Source organism: Gasterosteus aculeatus, chromosome 1 (assembly GCF_964276395.1).
Source record: "Gasterosteus aculeatus chromosome 1, fGasAcu3.hap1.1, whole genome shotgun sequence".
Lineage (NCBI taxonomy): Eukaryota > Metazoa > Chordata > Actinopteri > Perciformes > Gasterosteidae > Gasterosteus > Gasterosteus aculeatus.
The window spans coordinates 30,346,323-30,370,058 of NC_135688.1; the positions used below are offsets into that span (position 1 = coordinate 30,346,323).

Consider the following 23,736-nt stretch of genomic DNA (forward strand, 5'->3'; position numbering starts at 1 on the left):
CCCGCTCTGTACAAAATAAATCGAGAAAACACACAATTATCTCTAAAAAGTGGAACAGATTTTTATTAAATTAACCTTATTAGTGCATTACGGTAAGCAAATGCCAAAAAAAGGAGTTCCTCATTTGCATTAAGATAGATTTTTCAGGTTGGCTGCACAATTTAATTAAAGAAAAGATTAAGAATCATTAACCGAGCTGCTCTACCTTGCAGTAGCGACAGGCACACATCTGACTCAGGTTAACAGAAACCCAGATGGCGGCTCTCTAACTGTTGAATCCGCGTAACCGAATCAGAATGATCCCATTAGTTTGCAGGGTGGGGAGGGGAAGGGGAGGGGGGGCGAAAAGTGAGGGAATTTTGTGAATTTGCAACACTTGCACATGGTGCAAGTTCCGTCTGAGCTCCCTCGTCGACTTTCTGATTATTTTTATTTTTTCCTGTGGTTGTGGGGAGGGTGGAAGGAGGTGGAAGGGGGTCAGGGGTGACTCAGGTGGCCGGGGTTCATTTCAGGCCATAAAATTCAAATGAAAAACGCTGCGCTAATGAAAAGCTCATTTGTAACGCTTTGCCTCCATTTGGGATGCAACGCCATTACCTGAAGATCACGAGGCAAATGTTACTCCACGTAATTGCCCCTTAATGCAAATGTGGCATCAAATAAGGACTCGCGGCCTCACTGATGTGCATTTGCATTTTTGTGGCGTAACATGTTTACGTATTTCTTTGAACGCACAGTTTGGAGCCGTGGTGTTTTATGATCGGTCACCGGCACCGACGCCTGTTTGTATCCCTGTGAATCATTATACTGGATGTGAAATAGAAGTGATGGAGAGCAGCAGAGGAAACTCAGTATTAACCTTCTTTTTTTTTTCTGATAGCTACTGTGATGGAACTAAGTCGGCGGCCACACGTCTGGTGCACACGGCGAGTGGAGGGGATTTGACAGTCCTCTCTGACCACCGCGGGGTTAAAGAATTTGGTATGCAAATGATCCGGGAAGGATGTTGTTAAAAGTGTTGGAGAGAAAGAGACGGAGCGAAGGGAAGGGAGGAAAAGAAGGGGAGGTACGCATCCAAACCCTTAATCCCTTTGCTTTCGCCAAAATGACAAATGCAGGAACTGAGGCATAAAAGAATCACTCATGTATGGCGCACTTGAGTATTACTGCGAGGCACCTGCATTGGAATGAACAGATACAAATAAATACAAAATAATGCAGGGGGGACGGGGGGGGGGGGGGACGGAGGGGGGGGCGGAATCACTAAGAAGCTTAAAAGAGTCTTCGGCGTTTGAATGCAATCAAGCGCCATTGAAACGATACCAGGTGCCTGGCAGGTGGAGGGAAGCAGATGCGCCGGGGTTGGCAGCCTCGGCGGCGTACAGGTGTGAAAAAACATGCCTGCTCCCTAATTACTGATTTAAATACTTAATTTCTGTGTTTCAATATTGATTGGTACCTTTCTGCTCCTGTCTCCCCGCGGTGTTTGCAGGGAGGCCTCGGCACTGTGTTCGCTCCCCTTTCTTCTCCCTTTCTCTTCTCTCCCCCAAACAAATCTCCTCTTTTCTCCCGAGCGTTGCCCTGTGTTCATGTTTGGATTCCTTCCCAAATCATTCCTGAGTGATTACAGGGGGGGCGGCGGGGCGCGGGGGGGGGGGGGGGGGATGTCTTCATTATTCGGCGGCAGGGCGGCAGAAAGGCCTCGCTCCTCTTCTCCCTTTTTAGTTTGGATCATATACTGGTAATGGGACGCACAATCAATGGCCGCGCATTGATGCCAAAAGCTGCCCTCCTCCCCCTCCTCCCCCTCCTCCCCCTCCCCTCCTCCTCCTTCTTTCAGGGGATCCAGATGGATCTTTATCCGGCGATGTATTGATGAAAATCGCTCCTCATTTGCTGGCCCTCCTTCCTTCCTCCACAGGCAAATGATAGACTCACGTACCTGCTGTAATTTGTGCTTCACTCTCAGATTTATAACCTGCTGTGCTGCAGAGTGAGGAGGAAGACGAGGAGGAAGAGAGCGATGACAGCAACTAGATAATTATTCGTAGGCTAATGTGTTTCTATGCACTTTAACTATTAGCCGGACCCCTGTGTGTGTGTGTGTGTGTGTGTGCGTGTGTGTCGCAGTATGGACTTCATTAATCCATGTCCACACAAAGAGAAGGAATTCTCTTTCATATCTCTCAAAGCGATCGATTGGTGAAACCTGTCATATCCAGGATAAGGCTGTAACCAATGGCAACGCCCCCAATTACCCCACCTCCGTCCTCCACCTCCATGACAGTTACACCACACAGGCCGTAAAACCCGAGTTGATTTGAAAACGAGGTTTTAGAAACCTAGAGAACTAGTTTTATTTCTCTATCGGCGACCTCACTGCGTGCCGGGAAGGCGGCAGGCCGGTGCGTGCTGGGACGGGCCCGCCGCCGCCGCCGCGGCTCCCGTTGCAGGCCGACATCTGCCTTTCCCAGGTGGCCTGACATTTGAGTCGCAGCCGGACAGATTAGATGGAAGGTGTATACGTGGAGGGACAGAAGGCGGGAGGAGGAGGGGAGAGGATGGGGAAGGCAGGACGATTAACTTAGTGCCAGGTCCTTGTGCGTTCGGGGTTGGAAGGCGGGCCGGCGGGGGGGGGGGGGGTCCCAGGGGACAACCTGAGCCCCTGGTTTTCAGTCCAGATGGCTGGCCAGGGCACCCGAGAGGACCCCCTCTTATTGATTTAGGGGGGAGAACAGAGAACCTGGCTTTGCTTTGGGCGCGGGCGAGCACCGACTGCACCGCGCATGGCCGCTCCTCGGCTCCCCCCCTTCCTCCCGTTTCATCCCCCTCTCAGGTTATCGCCGCCGACCCGAGGGGAAGCGATCAGGGGATGTGCGAGGCGGCGGGAAGCCGGGGCGAGATATGAATATAAGTCGACTGATTTAGCAGGTCGGATGTAAAACGGGTCACACTTTTGCAGGTCTAATCCCCTGTTCTCCGCCGGTGAAATTGTGCGCTGATATGAGACGGTATCGGCTGCCTGGAACCAAATAGAGCCGGAGCGGTGCAGGTCTTTGTTAATACAAAGCGCTGCTCAGCTAGTGAGCAGCCCAGAGATGTGCAAGATAAGATTTGTAGAAACACATGAAAGGGGACATGGCTATAAATATGTATGCACCCCTTGGAGTGGAGCCCTTTCTGTTTGCCCATTAGTACAGTTTTTGTGATACTGTCTACCTATTGCCATGGCGGTGACACATATAGCAGTCAATTATGTTCCCCACATTACAATAGGAGGTATAACTGACTGAACACACAGCCGGCGCTGCATAATGTGAATAGTTGAAGGAAATCATACGGACATCATTCCTGCGAGAAGGGACACTGTTAGGGAAAGAAATGAAAGGGAAACGTTGCAGATCTGAGGAGTTTGACTCCAGCGCCGACACGGCGACTGGTGGCACACGGTAAACGGAGACCTCTGGGGAGGGGAGTGATTATTCAACCACTGGAGGGGTTACATTTGAGGCGTTTTTCAAAGCGCTTGAATGTTAATATTTAAAATGTCCACATTTTTAGATTTAAAAGAAAGGAAAGATCAGCTATAAATCCTTTACTTTGCAGGTGAATATTTTCCTCCCCAGCAGAGGCCCGTTGATCACTGAACACGGAGCTCACTGCAGAGTATTAGGACCTCATAGCAGATGATATTTGTCAATATTGTCGATTAGCCCTGAAACGGATCCCCTTCGGGGGGGGGTGAGGTATCTGTAACCAGACGCCCCCGCGCACCAAGACGAGGTGCACCTCTGCGCGTGCTCTGGAAGACGACCACGTGCACCTTGTGCAGCAGTTCTCCTGCGTTGTGCACTAATGAGCCTAACGAGCTGCTGTTTACCTCCTTCGGCTCTGCTGCCGACACCTGAGGCATGCTGGGAGTTTTGTGTTGAGTCCTTGTCCATGTGGTCCACATGTGGGATGAAGCATGTGACTGTTCACCGATTAGAATCAATTCTAAATATACCTTTAAACACATGCTCCTCGGTGTGTGTGTGTGTGTGTGTGTGTGTGTGGTGATAATTGAAGCCCACTCGCTCCTGTGGGAGTCGGCTGACGTGAGCTTTAATGCTTCAAGGTGTGTATTGTTTGTATCACACACAAACATACACAAACATGAAGCCAGTCTGTGGACCTGTGGAGGGAAACCAGAACCTTCTGAGAAAGATCCTCCTGCATCTCCTTCAGAGAAGAGAGGAACGTTCTTCACTTCCATCCTCTTACTGAAGTAAGTTCTTATTTTAATAAAAATATGTCAATGTAACTCAACAGGAATGTCAAATGTGTTGCATTCCACATCTTGTCTTAGATCAACGTGGTTTCTGTCCCGTCGCATCTTCTTCATGCTGAACGTCTTCATAAAGCTTTGCATAAACGTTCTGCAACGGCTCTTCTAATAAAATATCCCTTCGGTGCCACTAAAGCACGATTAGGGAACTTGAATCTCGTCTTTACTAACTGCCTTTGTTAAGCAACTCGACGAAATAAGGTTTCACCGGACAGAAACCAGCCAGCAATTATGTCTCATGCAAACCCAATTAGTAGCAAGCGGCTACATGCTAAGTAGTGGAACCACTGACCTGTGAGATCCACCCACAAGAGGCCGCGACGCCGTGACTCACCTGCTAAAGCAAAGCGTCGCCACATCGGTTTGGAGCCCGGGTCCGTCGCCCCGCCGTCCGTCCGCTGCGGTTATTTTAGTGCCCGGGGGCCGTAAAAGGCGGTTTACTGCACTGCGAGGCTGATGTGTACACGCAGGGAGGTTTGTAGGTCACGGCTCGGGGCGACACGCCATTGTTCTGTGTGCCGCAGTACAAGGTGTATTAAACACACACATATGCTCCTAAATGAATATTTAGATTATTAGTCTGTCCTGGAAACATTTGAATATCACCTCGAGCATTGTTTAGCTTATCTCCCCCACCACCGCCGCCACAACCCGCCTGTATGCCTCGCTGTCTTCTGGGGGGGGGGGCGTGTGCTCAGTGATGTATAATCACCTTGAAATTAATTAATGGCAACACAACAACGGCTGCGATAGCATCAGTGCCCGTGTGGTTCCCTCCTTTGTCTGCCCCCCCCGCTCTCTCTTCAGGTTGTCGAGGTGGCCGTCCTGCACGCCATCCAGCTAAAATGGCTGCTATCTCTGAGCCGTATGTGTGGGGTCTGGGCGAGTAATTAATCTCAATGAAGGCCCGTAGCGGAGCTAGGTATGACCGCCCCGGAATTCAATTACCTCACCCCCCCCCCCCCTCGTCCTCCCCCGCACGCCGCCATCGCCGGCGTGCACACGTCCCCTCTATTTCCCCAGGTTAGTATGCGCCACCTGAGCCTTATCACGCCTCCCCGCCGTGGAGACATTGTCTTCAACGCACGGTCGGACTTTCTGTCATTAGTGGCCCTCGTTTGCAATTAGAACACTCTTGCATCTACTTGCGATGTTGGCGCACCTCTCGTCTTTCCACAGCATCCGCCTAAAGCTAAAGGTCACATTGCAGCCTGGAACAGAGGCCGCAGAGCGCGAGCACGCCGCAGAAGGTCCAACGTCCTCCCCCGCCGGCTCTTTCCCGGGTGAACTTTGAGCTCCGAGTCCGTCCTACGCAATGAACACCGTTGGATATTGATCATTGTTTTCATCCTCATTGATTTCAGGTTGACGATACAGTGTATCTCCTCTTTAATTATCTGCATGGCTGCTTTTTGCAGGACGGGCGTCAATATCACAGAAAGCAGGAGATCACTTTAAACCTGCAGGAGGCTCCTGATGACGCGCACACACACACACACACACACACACACACACACGTGCATATATACATACGTTTAGATGAGTGAGTGTGATTTCTACAAAGCGTCCTGAGGCATCTGCACGTTATTAAGACTTAAGCTAACTTCCACAAGTGCTCAATGTCACTGACATTACATTTTAGCATCTTATTAAGTTTTCTTCTAATGTTACGTTTATGGAAAGTATCCGAGTGTATTTGATCATTTTTTAATTAGTAATTTCTGAAGTAAAACTACACCGGGGGGCTGCTGTGTACAGTGTATCTGTGAGAGGAGCTCTAATCATATATCTTTCTGGAGCTCAGTGTGCATTCATCTCAGAGTTATTTTAGTTTTTATTAGGTAATTAAATAGCAAATGTTCCTACAGTGGCCTTTGATGGTAATAAACACACGGCCTCTGAAGTCCCACAGCAGAGAACCGATGCTCTCGCTTTCACCTCCAAAGCCCCAGCTGCCTTGAATCAGGTAAAACAAAGGCAGAGCGCGCTGGTTGGGGGGGGGGAGGGGGTCACACGTCTCCAGATGAGTTCTATGCAAAACAAAAACGTTGATACACGCAGCGAGCGTGACGGCGCCTATAAATCACTGTGGTTTTAATCATACCTGTCTCTCCGTCTCCCCGCCGCCATGCCTCCCCCCCCCCCACCTCTGTTTCTCCCATTCTCACTTGTGCGCAATTATCTGGCAGCTCTTTCTGTGTTTATTTATTTATCCAAAGTTCATGTACAGTATGCATGCACACATTTCCTCCTGGGGGAGCGAGAGCGGCTCAGTGGAGCGCGGCGGCTAACCACACCGGCAGCGGTGGAGGAGGAGGTGGTGGTGGAGGAGGAGCAGCAGATTAGGGGTTTAGCCTTCCATTTTCTTTGAGGCAGCCCTAAAGGTTGCTGGGTAGTTTCCCATTCCCCACTGGGAGAATATCAATCCTCTCTCAGCGATCAGTGATTGTTTGCCTTTGAGCAAGGTGCAACTTTCCAACTTTCCTGCGTAGTCGAATCAATTTCGTGTCGGTCTTTTCGTGGCTTTTGTTCCCAATAAGAAAAAGATGGAATACTACTTATTCTTTAATGTAGTTTTGGTGCCTTTGGCCTTTAAACGCTGCGAGTGCAAATTCTACCCAAATAGTTTTCTTTAAAAGACAGTGAACACGTGACTCAAAGAGCTGCTGCCGATGGCTCCTTCGGTAGAGACGCATAGTAACCGAGAGAGGCTCTGCATTTACGCTCTAATGTCATCTTCCTCCACACCAGGACAAGGATTTCCGAGCAAGCGGAGAGGAGGAACCCCGGAGAAGAAGAGAAGGGCCGGCAGGCATGTAGCAAGCCGAGCGAGAGGACGGCTTCCACCGGGCCGCCTGGCAGCTAATTAGAGGCCGCGTCACAGCGGCGAGGTAAACAAGGCGCTCCGCTGACAGGCCACATAGAGCAGTATTTACCTTTCGCTTGCTGGTGTCTTTTGCACTGGAAGTATGTGTGCAGTGCGTTTGCCTGCGTCTACTCGGCCGCAGCGTGTCAACAGAAACACAGAGAGAACACTGGGTGCAATTACAGAGACGGCGGGACGGACGTGAGGGCGGCGGAGAGCAGCATCAGCAGATCAGGAGGCGCGTTTACACACAAACTACCTGGGGATGTTCAGTGATTTGTAAAAACTGCAGAGATGGAAAGAAATTCCTCGCAAACATGCTTCATCTTTTCATTTGCTTTGTATTCGGTCGCTGGAGAATTGAAGAAAACGAATTAGGCAAACAATCAGTTTCCATCCGTACCAAAGTTAACGTTTCTCTTGTTTGATTTGTCATCAGAAAGGAGAAGCGTCCTCTCTGCTTCGACGAAACCGACACCCTTTGCTGCGGCGTCTCTGGAGCCCCTCTGCGCGGCGTCAGGTCAGTCGCTCGCATGAACCACGTCCGGGCCGCACGCGGCACCTATCGGCTCGACCAAACAAAGGCCCGTCGCAATTAAGGAGGCCTCCTCGCCGCCGACAGCTCGCCTCCTCTTCCCCCCCCCCTCCTCCTTTCTTCTTTTTGTTTTATTCTGACAATTTCCAGCAATTCTAGCAGACACCTTAAGTGCCACTAAGTGATCAAAGATGGGAGTGCATATTGGATAACGCAATTAGGCTTCCACTGAGAGGGGGCAGACACACGGAGAGGGACGCAGCACATAATGGCTCGTAAACAGAGGACATTACGGTGCACATGCAGCCCTGACACCGGATGCACCGGGGCTATTAGCGCCGGGAATCGGGATCGCTTCGGCCCGTCCGGGCCTCCCTTCTTGTGCTGAGAAGTTGATTCAACAAGGCGACGATAGTTTGTTTTTTGGGGGGGGAGGGCTGGGGGTACGCGAGAGGATTCCTTCCCCTCGCCCTCCCCCAGCCGTCCTCTCTGCTTGTCATTGGTGTACTTAACAAGAGGACATAAGTGGCTCCCTCTCATCATAATGGAGATCTGAATATAAAGAGTGTGTGTGGGTGGTCGTGGCGGTGAGGGGTGAGTGTTGCGGTGAAGAAAGGAAGTGGTCCCCCCCTCCCTCCCCTCTCTCCCCCTCCAGTGTTAAATGACTCGGGTCAAACGGTCAAAATGAGATTATCAGCGGAGACGCCGCGGCCGCCAGTCAACCTGCTTACCTGACATTAACCCCGGCCTGAACTAACAGGAGGCCCTCGCTGCCCCGGGGAGCCAGATGCTAATTTGAAGCAGAGTTTGCATTTGGGGAGGAGGGGGAGGAGGGGGGAGGGGGGTAATTGTCGAGATGTAATGGGGATCAGTGCTGTGGGAGCTCTCTATACATCTGCCGTCTGGCCGAGACTCACCGCACCTGAGACTCGCCGGCTCGGCTGTGGTCGCGCTCCCCTGTCGGCTTTGAAGCTCGACGGAAGCAGCCTGGCGCCGTCGCTGGCACGAGTCAAGGCTGCGCGCGTGTGTTGTGGTTTTAAATCCAGCTTCAGCCGACTGAGGCCACACTCACGACGGCGAGTGTTCCACAAGGCGCCGCGCTGCAGGATGAGAAACCTCGTCTTCCCCATCAGGCATCGAGAAGACGAGAACACACACAAAGCAGCAGTAGAATGGAAGCCAACATGGAGACATAAATGGAGGTGAGGGGCCGTGAGGGGCCGTGAGGGGCCCCGGCAGGTCAGCTCACTTGACTCCTGCTCTCTCGTTGTGTCGGCGCGACGAGGCCGAAGGGAAGCCGCCTCCCGCTCATCTTTAATTCATGCCGTTAAATATGCAGCCGAAGCCGCCGTCGGACGCCGTCAGGGAGCCAGAAGTCGCGGGTTTACGGGTTGGCCAGCGCGAAGGCCGGAGAGCCACTACGCCGCAGCTGAGGGGCCGAGGCCGCTCCGTCCTGCTGCTCCTGAAGGAGGACGGGCGGCGACGGAGATTTAAAGCACGGATACACCGGTGTTTTCTCCCTTTGACCTTTGACCTCCTACATCCTGGTTTTGTTTGGCACACTGATTTAAATGTCTGCAGAGATTATGACAATTCAATGCATTTAATTTGGTACAGCCCAAAAAGTGTGACGTGTTTTCAGATCCCAATCCAGCGTTGACTTAATCCGGTGGGGTTTACGGGGGCTTCTCAGGGGGGGGGTTTAAAGGAGCATGTCAACTCTTATATAAACATGCAACATCAGTGGCTTTTTATTCAAGAGCAGCACCGCTGTAAACAGGGAATAAGCAAAACATGGCGTTCTTTCCTCTGCTGCTGCGTTTGGGAAACGTTTCATCCGTCCGGGTTCAAAGACCTGAGCGGCCTTAAAGTGGACGCCGACTATTGGAGGAAGAAAAGCACAACGGGCCACTCACACACTAATGTTAAACAACGCAGAACCCTCCCTGACAAAAGGGGCCGAGCTCTCTCCCACTTCGCCGTGCACTGCGATGTGTGTGTGTGTGTGTGTGTGTGTGTGTGTGTGTGTGGGCCCGTCCACGAATGACCCACCGTGCACACGTGTGTCAACACTATCTGCGTGTGCCTGTGCATACATCTCTGGGTGTGAAGAGGCTCCTCATTGACACGCTGCACCTGCATGAGCACAACACGTGTGTAGAGTTACATAAGCTACGCACGGACCAGCATGTGCGCGTGCGTGTGTATGTGTGTGTGTGTGTGTGTGTGTGTGCGCGTGGAGGAAATCACCATTTCAATATAGCTCTGATTAAACTTCCCATTTACCGCGGTGAAAGTACACAGGAACCTTTCCTTGGCAGGTTGCCTCCCGCCGCAGACCGCTGCCAAGCTCTTTGAAACCCAATCAGTTTTAGTCTCTCAGATCGCTATCCGCCCCTCAGCCTCGCCTCGCCTCCCCTCGCCTCCCCCCCCCCCTGCATCAGCAGCCCGGGAAGGAAAAAAGAAAAGGGAAAGAAAGGGGCCGATGGTTGGTGATCCATCAACGCAGCCAGCTGGCGTCGGATCAACAGCCCGCCGAGTCCAGCGAGCACCTGTTGGGAGTCTGCAAGGTGCCGCGCGCTGCAGAGAGTGCACAGCGCGCACAACGCACAGCTCCGAACGGGCGCCGTGGGCTCGTTTCCCTGGAAGGAAGTGAGAGACCTGCCCTCCGCCAGGGATAATTACACCTTCCTGGAATGCTGCTTAAATGGTTTCAAGATTTTTTGCATGATAATAACGTCACGTAGCAGAGAGTATCCGCCACATCATTCATTAGCGGTGGGCTGTAATGTGCAGGCATGTGGTGCCCCGGTCAGTTAGTCACAGTGTCCCAGAATCCCTTGTGCGGTGTGTTCACAGTGGAACGCGCTGATCGGCGTCCGTCAAACTGGACGCGTGTTGTAACATTTTAAAAGGATGTTCCAGGAGCCCCAATTAGTTTTCATTATTTCCAGCTGGATGTTTTTCCTTGTGCGAAAGTTCCCGTCAACCCAAATTCGGCCTCTCCTTTAGATCAGTCCGTGTTCCTTTGACCACTTTGACGTGAACGAATCACTCCGAGTATCTGAGAACATGATGCACCGTCTCATAGTAGCGTCTCCGTCACGTGACCACGCGGCCAAACCAGATTTGCACTTTAAAACCTTTGTGTTTATGTTGTAAAAACATGACACATTAGCACAGGACTGTGTTGCAGGAGCAGGGGGGCGGGGGGGGGGGGATCCGGTTAGAGCGAGAGTTTGACCGCAGTGACCAGGGAATTAGAGGCAGAGCTTATCCCCGCGTCCGTATCAACATGCATAAGCCCAACGCTCCATTTCAACCCCAGAAACCTGCCGTCCAATCCATCAAAACATGACTCCCGTCGACATTAAACCTCCCTCTCTGCCTGTATTTGTCTTCCTAATTAATTACTTCACATGCCACAGTATGTTTTTCGAATGATAGATGATGGGAAATTATAGCCGCGGTGTCCCAGGCACAGCCGGTGGTAGATTTGTGCAGTCAGCTTCCAGCCTGCATTACCTGAGTAGATCTGGCAGAACGCCCGAGCACTCAGACAGGACGGGGCGGATTTGATTTTTAGTGCGTAAGAGGCTTTTTTAAAAAATGTTTCTAATGCCGGATTTAGTAGGTAAGCACAATCTGTCGCGTTCACCTACGTGATAATATCCAACGAGGACACATCCAGTGTGTGCGTGCAGGAAATCGGGAGCTTGGGCTGTTTGTTGAGGCTTTAGAGGGTGAAATATTCACCATTATGCTGCAGCATCAAGCGGTTAAATAGTCCCAGGTATTTGAGCACAGAGGCTTTTAAATGAAATGTAACATTTTACCATATTTGTTTCTTGTTTATTGACAGTCAATAGTATAGATTTAGTTATTCTGCTCAAGTCAAGGATGACTAAAGAGATATCTGTGAAGCGACTTATCACCTCAGCACCACAAAGCTTTACATGAACTCCACCTTCCTGTCGACACGATGAGACCTTAAACCCTGCAGAAGTGTGCCCCCCCCCCCTCAGTCAGACGCCGGGGTAACAAACTGTCAAGTGGACGGGAGCCCCGCTCTTTTTCTAGCGTTTTTGATCGGGCGCGGCGCCTACGGCCGCTTCCTGATACCGATTCCAGGCCTTTGATTCACAGCGCTGTCCGCTTTTAATAATGCAGCCGTGTTTGCGGGTGGTTTGCCCCCCCCCCCCCCCCCCCCCCCCCCCGCGCGTCCCCCCCAGGCCTCCGGGTCCGTCTCCCTGCCCCTCCTCCCGAAGAAGGCCGCTTCCTCGCGGCGATGTCAAAAAAAAAAAAAAAAAAAAAAAGAGCAAGCCTGGCCGGACAGGAAACGCTCAGCGTGAGAGAAAGTCGGGCTGGGGGGACGGGGGGGACGGGGGGGGGGGAGACGGGGGTGTGAGAAAGACCAAACGGGAGGCAGCGAAAGTTTCTCTGTGCACGCTGGGAGCACAAAAGAGCATATTAAACACTGAAGTTTATCAGTCCAAATTAAGTGTTGAATTCACAGCTTCTTTAATCTTTACGCATCTGAAAACGAGCCCCCCCCTCCCCACGCCCCCCCCCCCGTCATCCACACTTCCTCCTGCTAAAACAGTGAAATGAAATCCATGAAACCCAACCGGCGCCGTTGACTCTCCGCTTGTTGAAAATACAGAGACACATCATAAAAAATTAATTACTCCTGCGCCCCCCCCCCCACCTCCCCCCCCACCTCCTCATTTCCATAAGATTCCTTTAGAAATATGTAAAATTCATTTAAAGAAAGTGGTGACGTTGTCTTTGAAGATCACGACAACTGAGATGGATCAAAGCGAGGTTCTGTGCGGATGAGGCCTGATTAGCATAATGAAATTAACTTGCAGACAAGAATCTCTAATAGGTGCAACAAAAAAACGCTTTAACAATATTTAAGGAAAGGACTGTTTGTGCTTGTAATACAACAATTACGGAACTTGCATTCAATTAACACTTTGCTGATTAACTTGTGTTTTTCATACGCAGCTCGTGTTATCGTCCCTTTTGATATTTTTCAACTTGACACACATGATGATTCTTTGCTGTATTGTTTTCCTAAAATCGGGCCGTGAAATCAATCCGGATTTGCATATTCACAGCGATAACTGTAAAGCTGGCAGATAGTTGTGCTATAATTGCAAACTAATGGCTGCAAAATTATTTGTGAACTCCCCGAGATATCAAGGTTTTCTTACGGCACCTAATCTGAGTGACGGCTCCGGGAGGTAAAATGAAAAAAAAAAAAAGTGTTTATCGGGACGCGTTGACTGTCGCAGCGTGCGATCCGTGCACTCGCAACATCCTGCAGGACCACATGCAGACCCGCACGTATCAATCACAGCTGCACAAAGACCTGAGAAGTGCAGCTCTCATAACAGGAAGGTGAGTTAGAAGAAACAAATCGGGTTTGACTGAACTCGATGGACTAGATGAATCCAAATGAAAGCGATGATCTTTTATTAATTTCAGCCCTCAGCCGTCTCCCGCTTCTCTCTAACGACCACATCCAGTCCATTAAAAGTCTCCTATTTGCTGTGGTGAACACACACAGAGTTTGGATGCGAATGCCGTGTGCACGAAGGGAAGCGTTTTTAACGGCGGGGGAGCGTCTGGTGCCAGCCCGCTCCTCTCGCCGCCCAGTGAAGGGCCGCGCGTCATCGATGGCGCGGTCGGCGCAGTGGGTCGGGGCTGCAACCTGTAGCGAGAGCGCCGGCGTCGGGTTCTCACGTGGCGCGCGGCGTGCTCGTGGTTTGAAGGAGAGGGGAAGAACGGGAAGATGGGCGATGGATGGAAACCACCTTGGATCATTTCCCAGTTTACCTCAACTGAGAGCTGGATGGTGTGAGTCCACATCTCCTCTCGTCTGTGTCTTTGTGTGGTTCCGTTTGTAATCTGACCAGCCTCCCCCCCCCTCTCCCCCACTCAGTGGGAGTCGCTGATAGAGAAAAGAGCACTGTCCTCTTTAGGCCAGGCAGTAATTGAAATAAATGACAAGAGTGCAGCATTGTTGTTATCTGTGGTTAGTTAACAGCACCTCCTCCCTCTCAGGGAACGCAGGGATGGAAGAGGAGGGGGAGGAGGAGGGGGAGGAGGGGGAGGAGGGGGACGACAACGAGGTTCCAGTGACCCAGATTTAGTCTCAAAACATAAATAAATTATCAGCCCCCCCCTTCACACACACACTTTGCTTCATCTTCAGAGAGCACCTTCAAAGTTGTAAATGGGATTTAATCATGGGGAGATGGAGACGCGCACCCTCCCGCGCACGCACGCACACACACGCGTGTGCTTCATATGTCGGCCGCCGAGACGATAATCGATCAACGGAAACGATCAGACTCTTTTGGCTCCAGCTTCCGTGTGAATGTGAGGATTTACACGAGCAGGATAAGTTTGTCGGCGTTCGCTCGGCCTTCGGACTCGGCCGGGGGGGGGGCGTGGGGGTGGAGGTTGGGGGAGGGGGTACCGTGGTAAAAAACAAACAATAACTCCCCTGCGACTAAACATGCATGAAAGACCCTCTGAAGGGGAGCGTGGTGTCGCTCACAGAAGAGACGGTGATCACCTGGCGGACGCGTTCCCCCAGCTGCTCTCCGTCCTCGCCGCCGCGTCGCACGAAGAGACACCAGCAAACGCCCCTCTTTATTCACACGTCCTTTGTTTGGAGAACGTCTTGGGAAAACGGGGCTCTCTTGTCCCCGTGAAAGCCGCGGCTCTGAGGGCCCGCGCGCTTAATCGGGCCCGTCTGTCGCCGCTCGCGCTTTAAGAGCGTTCTCTGGCGACTGCCGTGACACGGCCATTCCCATGCCCTGCCGAATTCTTTCCTCGGATCCCAGGCATTTAAAACTGCTCCCTCCCTCCCGTGCGGCGCTCAGGATGTAGCCAAAAGTCCACTGACCTATGTGGGAGTGGGTATTTTGGAAGACGGCCCTGCTCTTTCACTCTCTATTCCTGTCCTCGCACGTTCATTAGCCCGGCCTCCAGAGTCCGTGTTTACATGCTGTTATCATTCCTCTGCTATCGTTTCTCCCCCCGCTGAGCGATGTTTTCTCTGCCCTAATAGATGCATGTATGTCACATTAGAACCGGCGAGCAGATACAATAAGCATGTGTGAGAGTGTAGGAGAGGCCAGAGTCTCTCGCTGCCGTTGTTGGGGGGGGGGGTCAGTGGACTCGGGGTCTGCGTCCACCGGGAAGCTACTTTATCAGAATCCTGATTTATGCTCAATTAGCACAGAAGGCAAAGCGACGGCGCCGCACTCCGGACCTCGCCGTGTGGCACGGACGTGGCGTCCGGTAATTTGGCTTGATGTCGAGCCGTGTTTACAGGCGGTGGGGGGGGGCCGTCGGTGCTAGAGGTCAAGGTGGTGGAATCATTATTTACTGTTGATTCCACACGGGGGGAAGTTTTGGCGACCAGACTTTCACATTACTGGAAATAATGACCTGTAGGTGCTCAGCTGTGCAACCAAACCGCTGTTTCTTTTCTCTCTTTTTTTTTTTTTATTATTATTATACTGCCGGGGTCTCCTCTCACATCCCTCCCCCCTCGTCTCCCCCCTCCATCCCCGTTACATCACTGGAAATGTTTGCCGCTTTTCTTTTTCTGGAACGCGTGAGGTTTTTATCACCTTTGTTTGGTCGCTCCACGCGACGCTGTCGCCGGTTCTGGAGAAAGCGCCGTCATTGCAATTACAGGTTGGACTCCTCTGTTTTCGACGCGTTACACGTTTCTTCCTCTGGATTCCGTACACATGGCATCCACTGTAGTCTGTCCATCAGGAGTGGGATCCTCCTCTGACGTTCTCCCTGAGGTTCCTTCCCTTTTTTCCCTCTTTTTTTCATGTTTTGGGGAGTGTTTCCTGTGCCGATGGAGGGTTTCAGGACAGGATGTCGTATGTGTACCGACTGTAAAGCCCTCTGAGGCAAATTAGTAATTTGCGATTATGGGTTCTACAAAATAAAATGAATTGAATTGAAGCCGATGCATTCTCCTATTTTTCTCCATTTTTGTCACGCGTGTGTTTAACGCGCACGAGGCGAGTCGCTGCCGTGTCCTCGGCTAAATATAAACGTGACTAGATGGCGTGCGCCGCGGTGTGAACGAGCTCGGTGCCCAAAAAAACGGGGACATTTTCTTTCTTTCTCATTAAAGTCTTTTTAAAGTACTTTTGAAGGTTCTAACCTGACAGCCGTGATATTTCCTCCGGCTCGCTTTCCTCCAGTGGCCGGTGGATCCAGAGGCTGCCGAGAAGAAAGACGCGGAGGAGCCGTTAGAAGCGCCGAGGCTTCAGGGCCCAAAGCAACTAATCAACGTGTTACCCGCGTCACACCGACTTAAGTCAGCCGCGTCTACTCCTCCTCCGGCGTCTTTGATTGTCGTCCGGCGAGACCCGTGAAATATGCAAACTCTCTCCGTTACCTGCTGTTTCAGGAGGTGGCGAGTGGAAAGCTCGGCTTTCATGCGCTGCTGGTGGACTGTCGCTCGCTCAGCGGCACAAACGCCGCGGCGGACGTGGCTCTTCATCGCCGCTAATCAAAATGAATAAACATGCATAATTGCGCAGAGCGGGGAGAAGTTAGGCAAATTCAGAGGGAATTTTCAATGCCCCATGAAGTATTAAAATGAAGCCTGGCCTCATTTTTCTATTTTTTTCCACCTAACGCACTTCCCCACCTAGCGCCGCACATGAGCCTCCCTCAAACACACAAGCCATTAGGCCCAAGTGTTTACTTTCTCACGTACTTCTCCAAACTTTGATATTCCTTTTGATTCGCCAAACCCCTCCTCTCTCAGATATGTAGAAGTTTAAGAAATCTGCGGGTTTGATGTGATTTTTCCCGCCTTTGTACATCATAGGCAGACATGAAGAAACGTGCGTTAACAGACAGGCAACGGTGGGGAGCTGAGATTGACATGTTTTTTTATTTTGACGGCGCTCGCCCTCCCCCGCCCTCGGTGTATCGTCATGAATAGTGCATGCTGCTTATTAGGAGGGTGCCGCCGCGTTCCCCCGGCCGGCGAGTGTGCTGCTCGCCGGCGTTAGCCGACAACAAGCCGGTACACATGTGAGACGCTATTAGCGTTTCCCTTTCATCCCGCCCCTCGCTCCGTCTCCTGTGCCGTCCATGCAAAGCACTCTGGGAGAGGTTGCGCTCACCGATTCGGCACGCCGCTCGTCACGCGGCAACATTTGATGGGAAAAGCGCATAATTTGCCTTCTTCTTAGATTAAATCTTAACTAATGTGATTATGTGGCGCAGACACAGGGGTATGTGCAGGCACACAAAAGCTGGTATGATGACAGAATTTCAAGATGTTTCACGAAGCTAAAGAGGGAAGGAAAGCGAGGCCGGTGCTTTTAATGCCGCATGCAGCAACATCTGGCTCCAATTACCCTCTGTGAGGTAGGTGCTCGATTATAAAGGAAACTCAAAGGATTTCCTCTCTAAAAATACACGTTATCCCTTAATTCCTGTCTAAATTGCCACTTAAGCGAGGCCTGTAATTCATAAACCCCGGTAGTCCAGGTCCGTGGCCCCGCGGGTTCAGGGAGACCTAAACTCTGCGTCACCTTGACCGCGGGGAGCCGCCGTCGGAGATCGGTGGCGTGCTCGCACCTCCCCTCGCCTCTGGCCGCGGCCCGGCGGAGAGGCGAGAGAGGTGAGGAGGGACGTGATGGCCGATGGACCCCCGGCTAAAAGGATGTTTTGCCAGAGGTGGGAGAGGAGGTGGGAGAGGAGGTGGGGAGGGTGCGAGGGCCGCCGGGTCTCGGGGGATAGATTTGCCAGTAGAGATAGTCCCATTCACCTCTCCCTGACACTGACGCCGGGGGGGGGGGGGGGGGCGAGCAGTCAGCGTGTGGTCAAAGCCAGGACGACCTCGGCCCCCCGGCCCCCAGACACAGACACGCACACGCGGAGCGAGTGCAGGTCCAGGCAGCGAGGGAACGGGAAGCACAGTGGCCTCTCACAGGCGACCTTCCTGTGTTTGGTTACCTAAACATCACCGATCACACCAACACGTGTGTTTGGTCTCATCATCTCTCCTGCTGGCTCACCTGAGGAAGTGCTTCCTTGCAACCTGCGTGGGGGGAGGCGATGGGGGGGGAGGCGAAGGGGGGAGGCTTGTGTTTGCGCTTCAGTGTAGCAATGTTGCATCAAACCCTTTTGAGTAATAAATGGCGGCCAGTGTCGCAGCCAGGAGGAAGGTCCTTTAGTAATGGTTAAATGCATCCAGCAGCTGGGGGGCATGTTCACACTGAGGACAATACGAATCATGCCGGCTGAGGACGTTCTGAACGGGGCAACCAGAATCCAGATAGCGTTGCGGAATGATATGTCCTGCCAGGATTAGCTGATCAGAAGCACGAGATCTCGCACAATAAACACTATTAATACACATCGGAGGATATTTGTCGCTTATAAGGAAATCTAAAGCCTGCGGTGACCCCGTTTATCATAATGCTGCACGTTGGAAACACGAGGTAAAGATCACTCGTATGAATGTTGGATACGTGTGCAGCGCACAGGCAGAGGGCGCGATAACTTACTTTCCTTGAACAATCTTTCGGGGGATCGGTGACCCCTGAACCCCTTTTTTTCCTCGGAGGCTCTCTTAACTGTTTCCCCGGTGTTTCAGCGGCCCAGGAGTCCTGACTGAGCAGGTACTGGCTCACCGCAGCCTGATTTCACAAGGTTTCCAGTGTGTTTTTAATTGGTGGAAACGTCGGCCTGGACCTGCAGTCCAGCAGCCCACGAGGGAGCGTCGTCTCCAGCAGTCGGCCCCCACCCCGTCATTAAGTGGTAATTCAAGCAGCTCCTTCATTTCACCAGGACGGCACCGGGTTCTTCAGCAGGACGCTTCCGTGCTTCATTATTTGGGGGGGGCTGCCGGTTCTGACCCACAGATGGAACTCCTGAAGAACCCATTTCTGTTACAAATGGAGACGGGATCTGTTGATCCCTGTGACGGATCTCAGGCCCGTAAAGACAACAAGCTCAAGTAGAACCTGAGCTCAAGAAGTTTCAGCTTCTAATCACTTTGTGTTTGATGTGAAGTTTCACTCCTCTCACTTGTTTTCTCCGTGTTTTCTAAACTGCTGTTGCACGATGGCCTCAGTGACCAAGTCTCCACAAATGATTTTATAGAAATCATACTTTTCTTATGGCAACATTCACATGGAAATTCACAGCCTACAAAGAATAGATAAAGAATTAGACCTCAATGCATTCTGTGAAAAGAACAGATAAATCCTAATCAGTGGTTCTCAAAAACCATGTGTCTATAATTTGGGTAAGTTAGAGTTTAATTGAGGACTTTGAATAAAGTTTTTCATGTCATTGTGGGGTTTCTACCCTCACTTAAAATATTCAAGTACTGTTCCCTTCACAATGGATTCAATTGTGTCACATTGAAGCGACTGTTCTCTTTAATGTTAATGTGTGATGCACGCAGCGCGAATACGGAATAAACGCTGCCATTTATTCTGCTGCATCAGGAAGTAAACTTTGCAAAGTAGCCCCAGACGATCATCAACTTCCACGTTGATTAATCTGCGCGTGCACCTTTTGTAGTCAACACGGCGCGTTGCTGCATCCACGAAAATGTGAGGAAGTGCTCGTTGAGGAGGAGAGGAGACAGCTCAGGTCTCTGGGAGTCTTTGGGGGTAATTTAGCAAAAACACAGCGACTATTTCTGAAGGCGGTCGTCCATCACGCGCTGAGGAGAATGTCCAGTCGGTGGCTCCAGCAGGCTTAGAATAGCCTTTTGTTCAAACACCTTTAATAATTAAACACCTACTCAGCCCCTCAGGCTTCGCAAGATTGAAGACTTTTGCAGAGGGGTGTGTGGGGGGGTGGGTTTGGGTGGGGGGGGGGGGATCCCCTTCTCCTCCCTGCGCTGCTGTAACCTGCAGAGCTTGGCGGAGATGAGGTGCGCGTATCACCTAATGCCTTTTCCTTGCTCCGACTCCTTAAGTACACTCGTAAAAGAGGAATGAAACACATCCGTTATTTGACTTTCTTCTGTTTCCGTAACAGTATCGGCATTGCAACAGTTTTTTAATTCTGTCGCCATATCCAGCATTTGGACCTCGCTTATCGGCAGGGAGGCATCAAGAGACACACGTTAAGCGAGCGGGAGGATCAACGTAATCTCTGGTGTCTGTTGCTGTTTTGTGGAAACAAATTGCTCCACAACCCGTTTGCCGCGAAAAAACAGAAAAACAAGCCACTTTAGCGGCCGGTTTTGCCTCTTTTGCGCTAATATCTGCAACTGGGGGGGTTTGTTGCATCACCTGAGAAGTGCTTGTGAGACTTTGCCCCGCGCTGTACTTTGTGGGTAGTAACATTTCATCACCGCGATACAACGAGGAACAATCAGTCCACAGCGAGCAGACGTCGGGCCGCGGCGGCCCGAGGGCCTCGCGTTGAACGCGCGGCTCCTGGACCTCGTGCATCCCCCCCCCCCCCCCCCCCCTCGCTTTGTGTCAGGCCTCTTAAAAAGGCATAAACCTCAGCTTGTTTATCGGGCCGAACGCTTGGCGCGCCGCCAGCGGGCTGCGCTGAGACGCTGGTCTTTTATCGAGGTATAAAGTCGCTCCAGCACTCGGGTTTGTGCGTCAGCTGTGCTCCGTCCTCAGCGGGTCACACACACACACACACACACACACACACACTCGGGTTTGTGAGCCTACTTCTGCTTCCTGCCACATTAAACACTCGCTCCGTCCTGTTCCTGCTCCCCCCGGGACCAAATAATGACTAATGCAAAAAAAAAAAAGGGCTGCAGATTTACTGAGAACGAGCACCTGAGAGAGAACAGCTGTCTTGTAAAAGGTCAGACTCCCACTGCTCCTCGGCCTCCCTCCCTCTCTCTCTCTCTCCGTTTCCGGCCTCTCGGCCGTCTCCCCCCCTCTCCTTCCCGCCCCCGCCCGCTTGACTCCGGAGTCACGTATTTTGTCTTTTTTCTCACACACGCTGCTCCCGCTCCCTCGGCGCTGCACCTAGAGGATTCTTGGCAGCGGCCGACCACCTTGTAATCCCACGAAGGAGGAGAGAAATGCAGTGGGTGGACAAATGCACTGCGGTTGCCTGCGAGTGGATATATACGGCCCTCTTGAGGTGTTTGTTTTTCCCCGAGTGTAGTGCAGCTATCATCGCTATGCACATGTGGACCCCCCCCCCCCCTCCGCCCCCCCCCCCACACACACACACACACACAAGCACTTCTAAACATTGACAAACAGTCTCGAAAAGACACAAAACAAACACAAATCCAACTGGTTACATTTGGGGAGGAATTTCTCATAACCCGGCGGACACAAAGAGGCCGCCGCCGCTCTGCAGACAAACAAACAATGTTTGGAGCGCTCGCTTTCAATAAAAATGCCATCCTCACATATTTGAGCGCTAATATTTATCATGACATCGGCGCGGCCGCCAGACCGGTTAAACAAACGGCGAGCTCCCAGGTCTCTTATGCCAACACGCGGGCAAAAAAAACAACAACAACAGCAAACACTCGGCACCGTGTGGCTGAAAGCCGCCTCGCCGCATGCAGAGGTGTTGATGCGCGGCGGCTGCAACTTTTTCACGTCAGCTGATAAATAATCGGGGCTGTTTGGGATGCAACCCCCCCCCCCCCCCCCCCCCGCTTCCTCCAAGCGGTCCTTCCAATGTTACAGAGGACATTTTAGGGCGTCGACCACTTCCCGTGGGCGTGGCCGGCAGGGGGCATGTTGTGATTATCAAGGTGATGCGAGGCGACACCGGTTCATGTAATATTCACCGAGGTTCAGGCCGTATCGGATTAAAACCGCAATATCGGTACAATATTTGGACACAACTTTTGAAATGACATTTTCTTCTTTGGTCCATGATGAAGAGTCTCTCTGCAGGACGACATCTGTGATACTGCAAGTTGTCACACTGGTTGATGCCTCCGATGCATTGAAGGAATGTTTGTGCGTCAGCATCATGCAGCGCAAGAGTCATTCTACAAAAAAATGTTCTTGCATGCCTCCACTCCCCTTGTGTGGGTATTATTCATGCCTGTACTGTGTAGTGTGTGTGTGTGTGTGTGCGTGCGCGCGTGTCCGGCTGTATTTGCGCGCTTGCTTGTGGCCTGAATATCAAAAGCAGCCCAGCGAGAGCCCCCGTTGCTGAGCGCAGGTCTCAGAACTGTGCCTTGATGAGGGACTGTGTGTGTCTCTGTGCTCCCCCCCCCCCCTCCTCCTCCTCATCATCATCTGCATGCGGGAATGAGGGGGGAGGGATGGATACGTGGCCGCGGTTGCTGGGCGCCACAAGGGACGACCAGGGTCGGCGCCGCGATCCGCGTCACCGCCCTTTCTCAAGACTTCACAGCCATGGATGCCGTAGAGGGAGCGGGCGGTTGGGTGGGATGAATGGGGCGTTTTAAATAAAGCGGTAATGACGGTAGCGGGGGAGGGAGGGGGGCAGCGGGGCGACGGGTCTCGCCGGGCGTTTTGACCAACTGCTCGTCAAAACTGAGTTGGCGGCCGAGTGCGTGACAGCTCTGACAAGAGTCGACGGAGGTCCTTCGGCGGTCTCTTTTTTTTCGTGACAGGAGGGGGGAGGATGGGGGAGGGTGGGGAGGTGGGGGGCGCTCGGCAGCTCGAGACAGCCGAGGTCGCGGGATCGGTTTCCGGCGGGTCGCGTTAACGCCAACCCGCCTGTCATGACTCAGGAAGTTTGCTGCGAGGAGGCAGACGAGGACGATAAGAGGAAGAGGAGGCCGGGATCCCGTTTGGTGCAGCAGGTGAACGGCGGGGCGAGCGCCGCATGTGACCCGACGTGCACGTTATTACCAGCTGCTAGAGGGAAAGCTCAGGCAGCCATCTTTCATCCATTCATCAGCACGCGATGGCGTCTCTCCTTCTGATGGAACTTTATGAGGTGCAGCGGAGAGGAAGCTTCTATAAATGTGAATGTTCAAGAAAAAGAGCCACCTGTTGTCATAAAGAACAGGAAGGAGATGAGCTCAGTTAGTCGAGTCATAAACGTCCTCGATGGGGATGGAAAAGTATTTTTCTTTTCTGACTAGATCTCTTTAAAAGCCCATTTTTGACACGGCGCTTTATGCTTTGGAAACAATAGTTATATCCCCGACATTCTTTCCTCTACCGTACAGCTCGGATCATTGACTCTCGCTTGAGTTGTGCTGCGTTACGGTGAACACACACCCAAGTCACATTATTATTATGTGGTAATAAAAATGTAAATTCAAGTCGCAATGAAACAATTCTTTTTTTTGGGACCTTACACACTGTAATATAAATTCTATCATCACATGTAAGATAACAAAATAATAAAACCTCTTCCGTGTGTTTAATTTGTGGAGTTGTTAGCCCGCTAATTGATCTTTAAAAAGGAACTGAATTGAACCCACGGCTCAGAAAAATGCCTGGAGAGAGAACACACAGGTACGGTCCCATACCAACCAGATATTAGCCTGTGACTCATCCGTCATCCAAAGCAGCCTGCTGAGAGCTCTTTGTTTCATATTTCGCCTCCTCTGCTCGGTGGAACGTTTGTTTCTCTGCATACTTCTCATCCGCTATTGTCTTCCTGCAGCCTTTCAGCCCCAATTGTCAGTAATAAGAGTTCAGCACATTCTACCATGAATATGCATATTAATCTCTCAGCACAGCGCATGGCTACAACGTTCCACCGGAAAAAGTTTTCATCCAATTACGCTTCTAAATCAGCAATAATTACAACCCTATACATCATCTGCATATTTCAATTAATATTCAAATCTTGTGTAGTGTTTTGCATGCAAATGTGAATATATTCAGGATTAGGTATATTACAATTAAATCTATCCAGCCCTACCTTGCTCCTCCTTAATAAGCTATGTTCCCCGGTAATGTTCCTCAACTTATTATAATGCAATATGCTCCAGCGTAAGAATCACACATCCTTAATATTATTTCTCGCAATTAACATGGAGCCAAA

At 51.5% G+C, this 23,736-nt stretch overlaps 1 long non-coding RNA gene across 1 annotated transcript; it reads left to right on the forward strand.

Annotated features, from left to right (window-relative positions):
• The first annotated feature begins 6,711 nt into the window (after nt 1-6,711).
• Nucleotides 6,712-22,525, forward strand: LOC120815163 (uncharacterized). Its single transcript, XR_013467659.1, has 3 exons — nt 6,712-7,218; nt 7,633-7,713; nt 22,466-22,525. It is a non-coding gene; the product is annotated as an uncharacterized LOC120815163 (long non-coding RNA).
• Nucleotides 22,526-23,736: the final 1,211 nt, after the last annotated feature.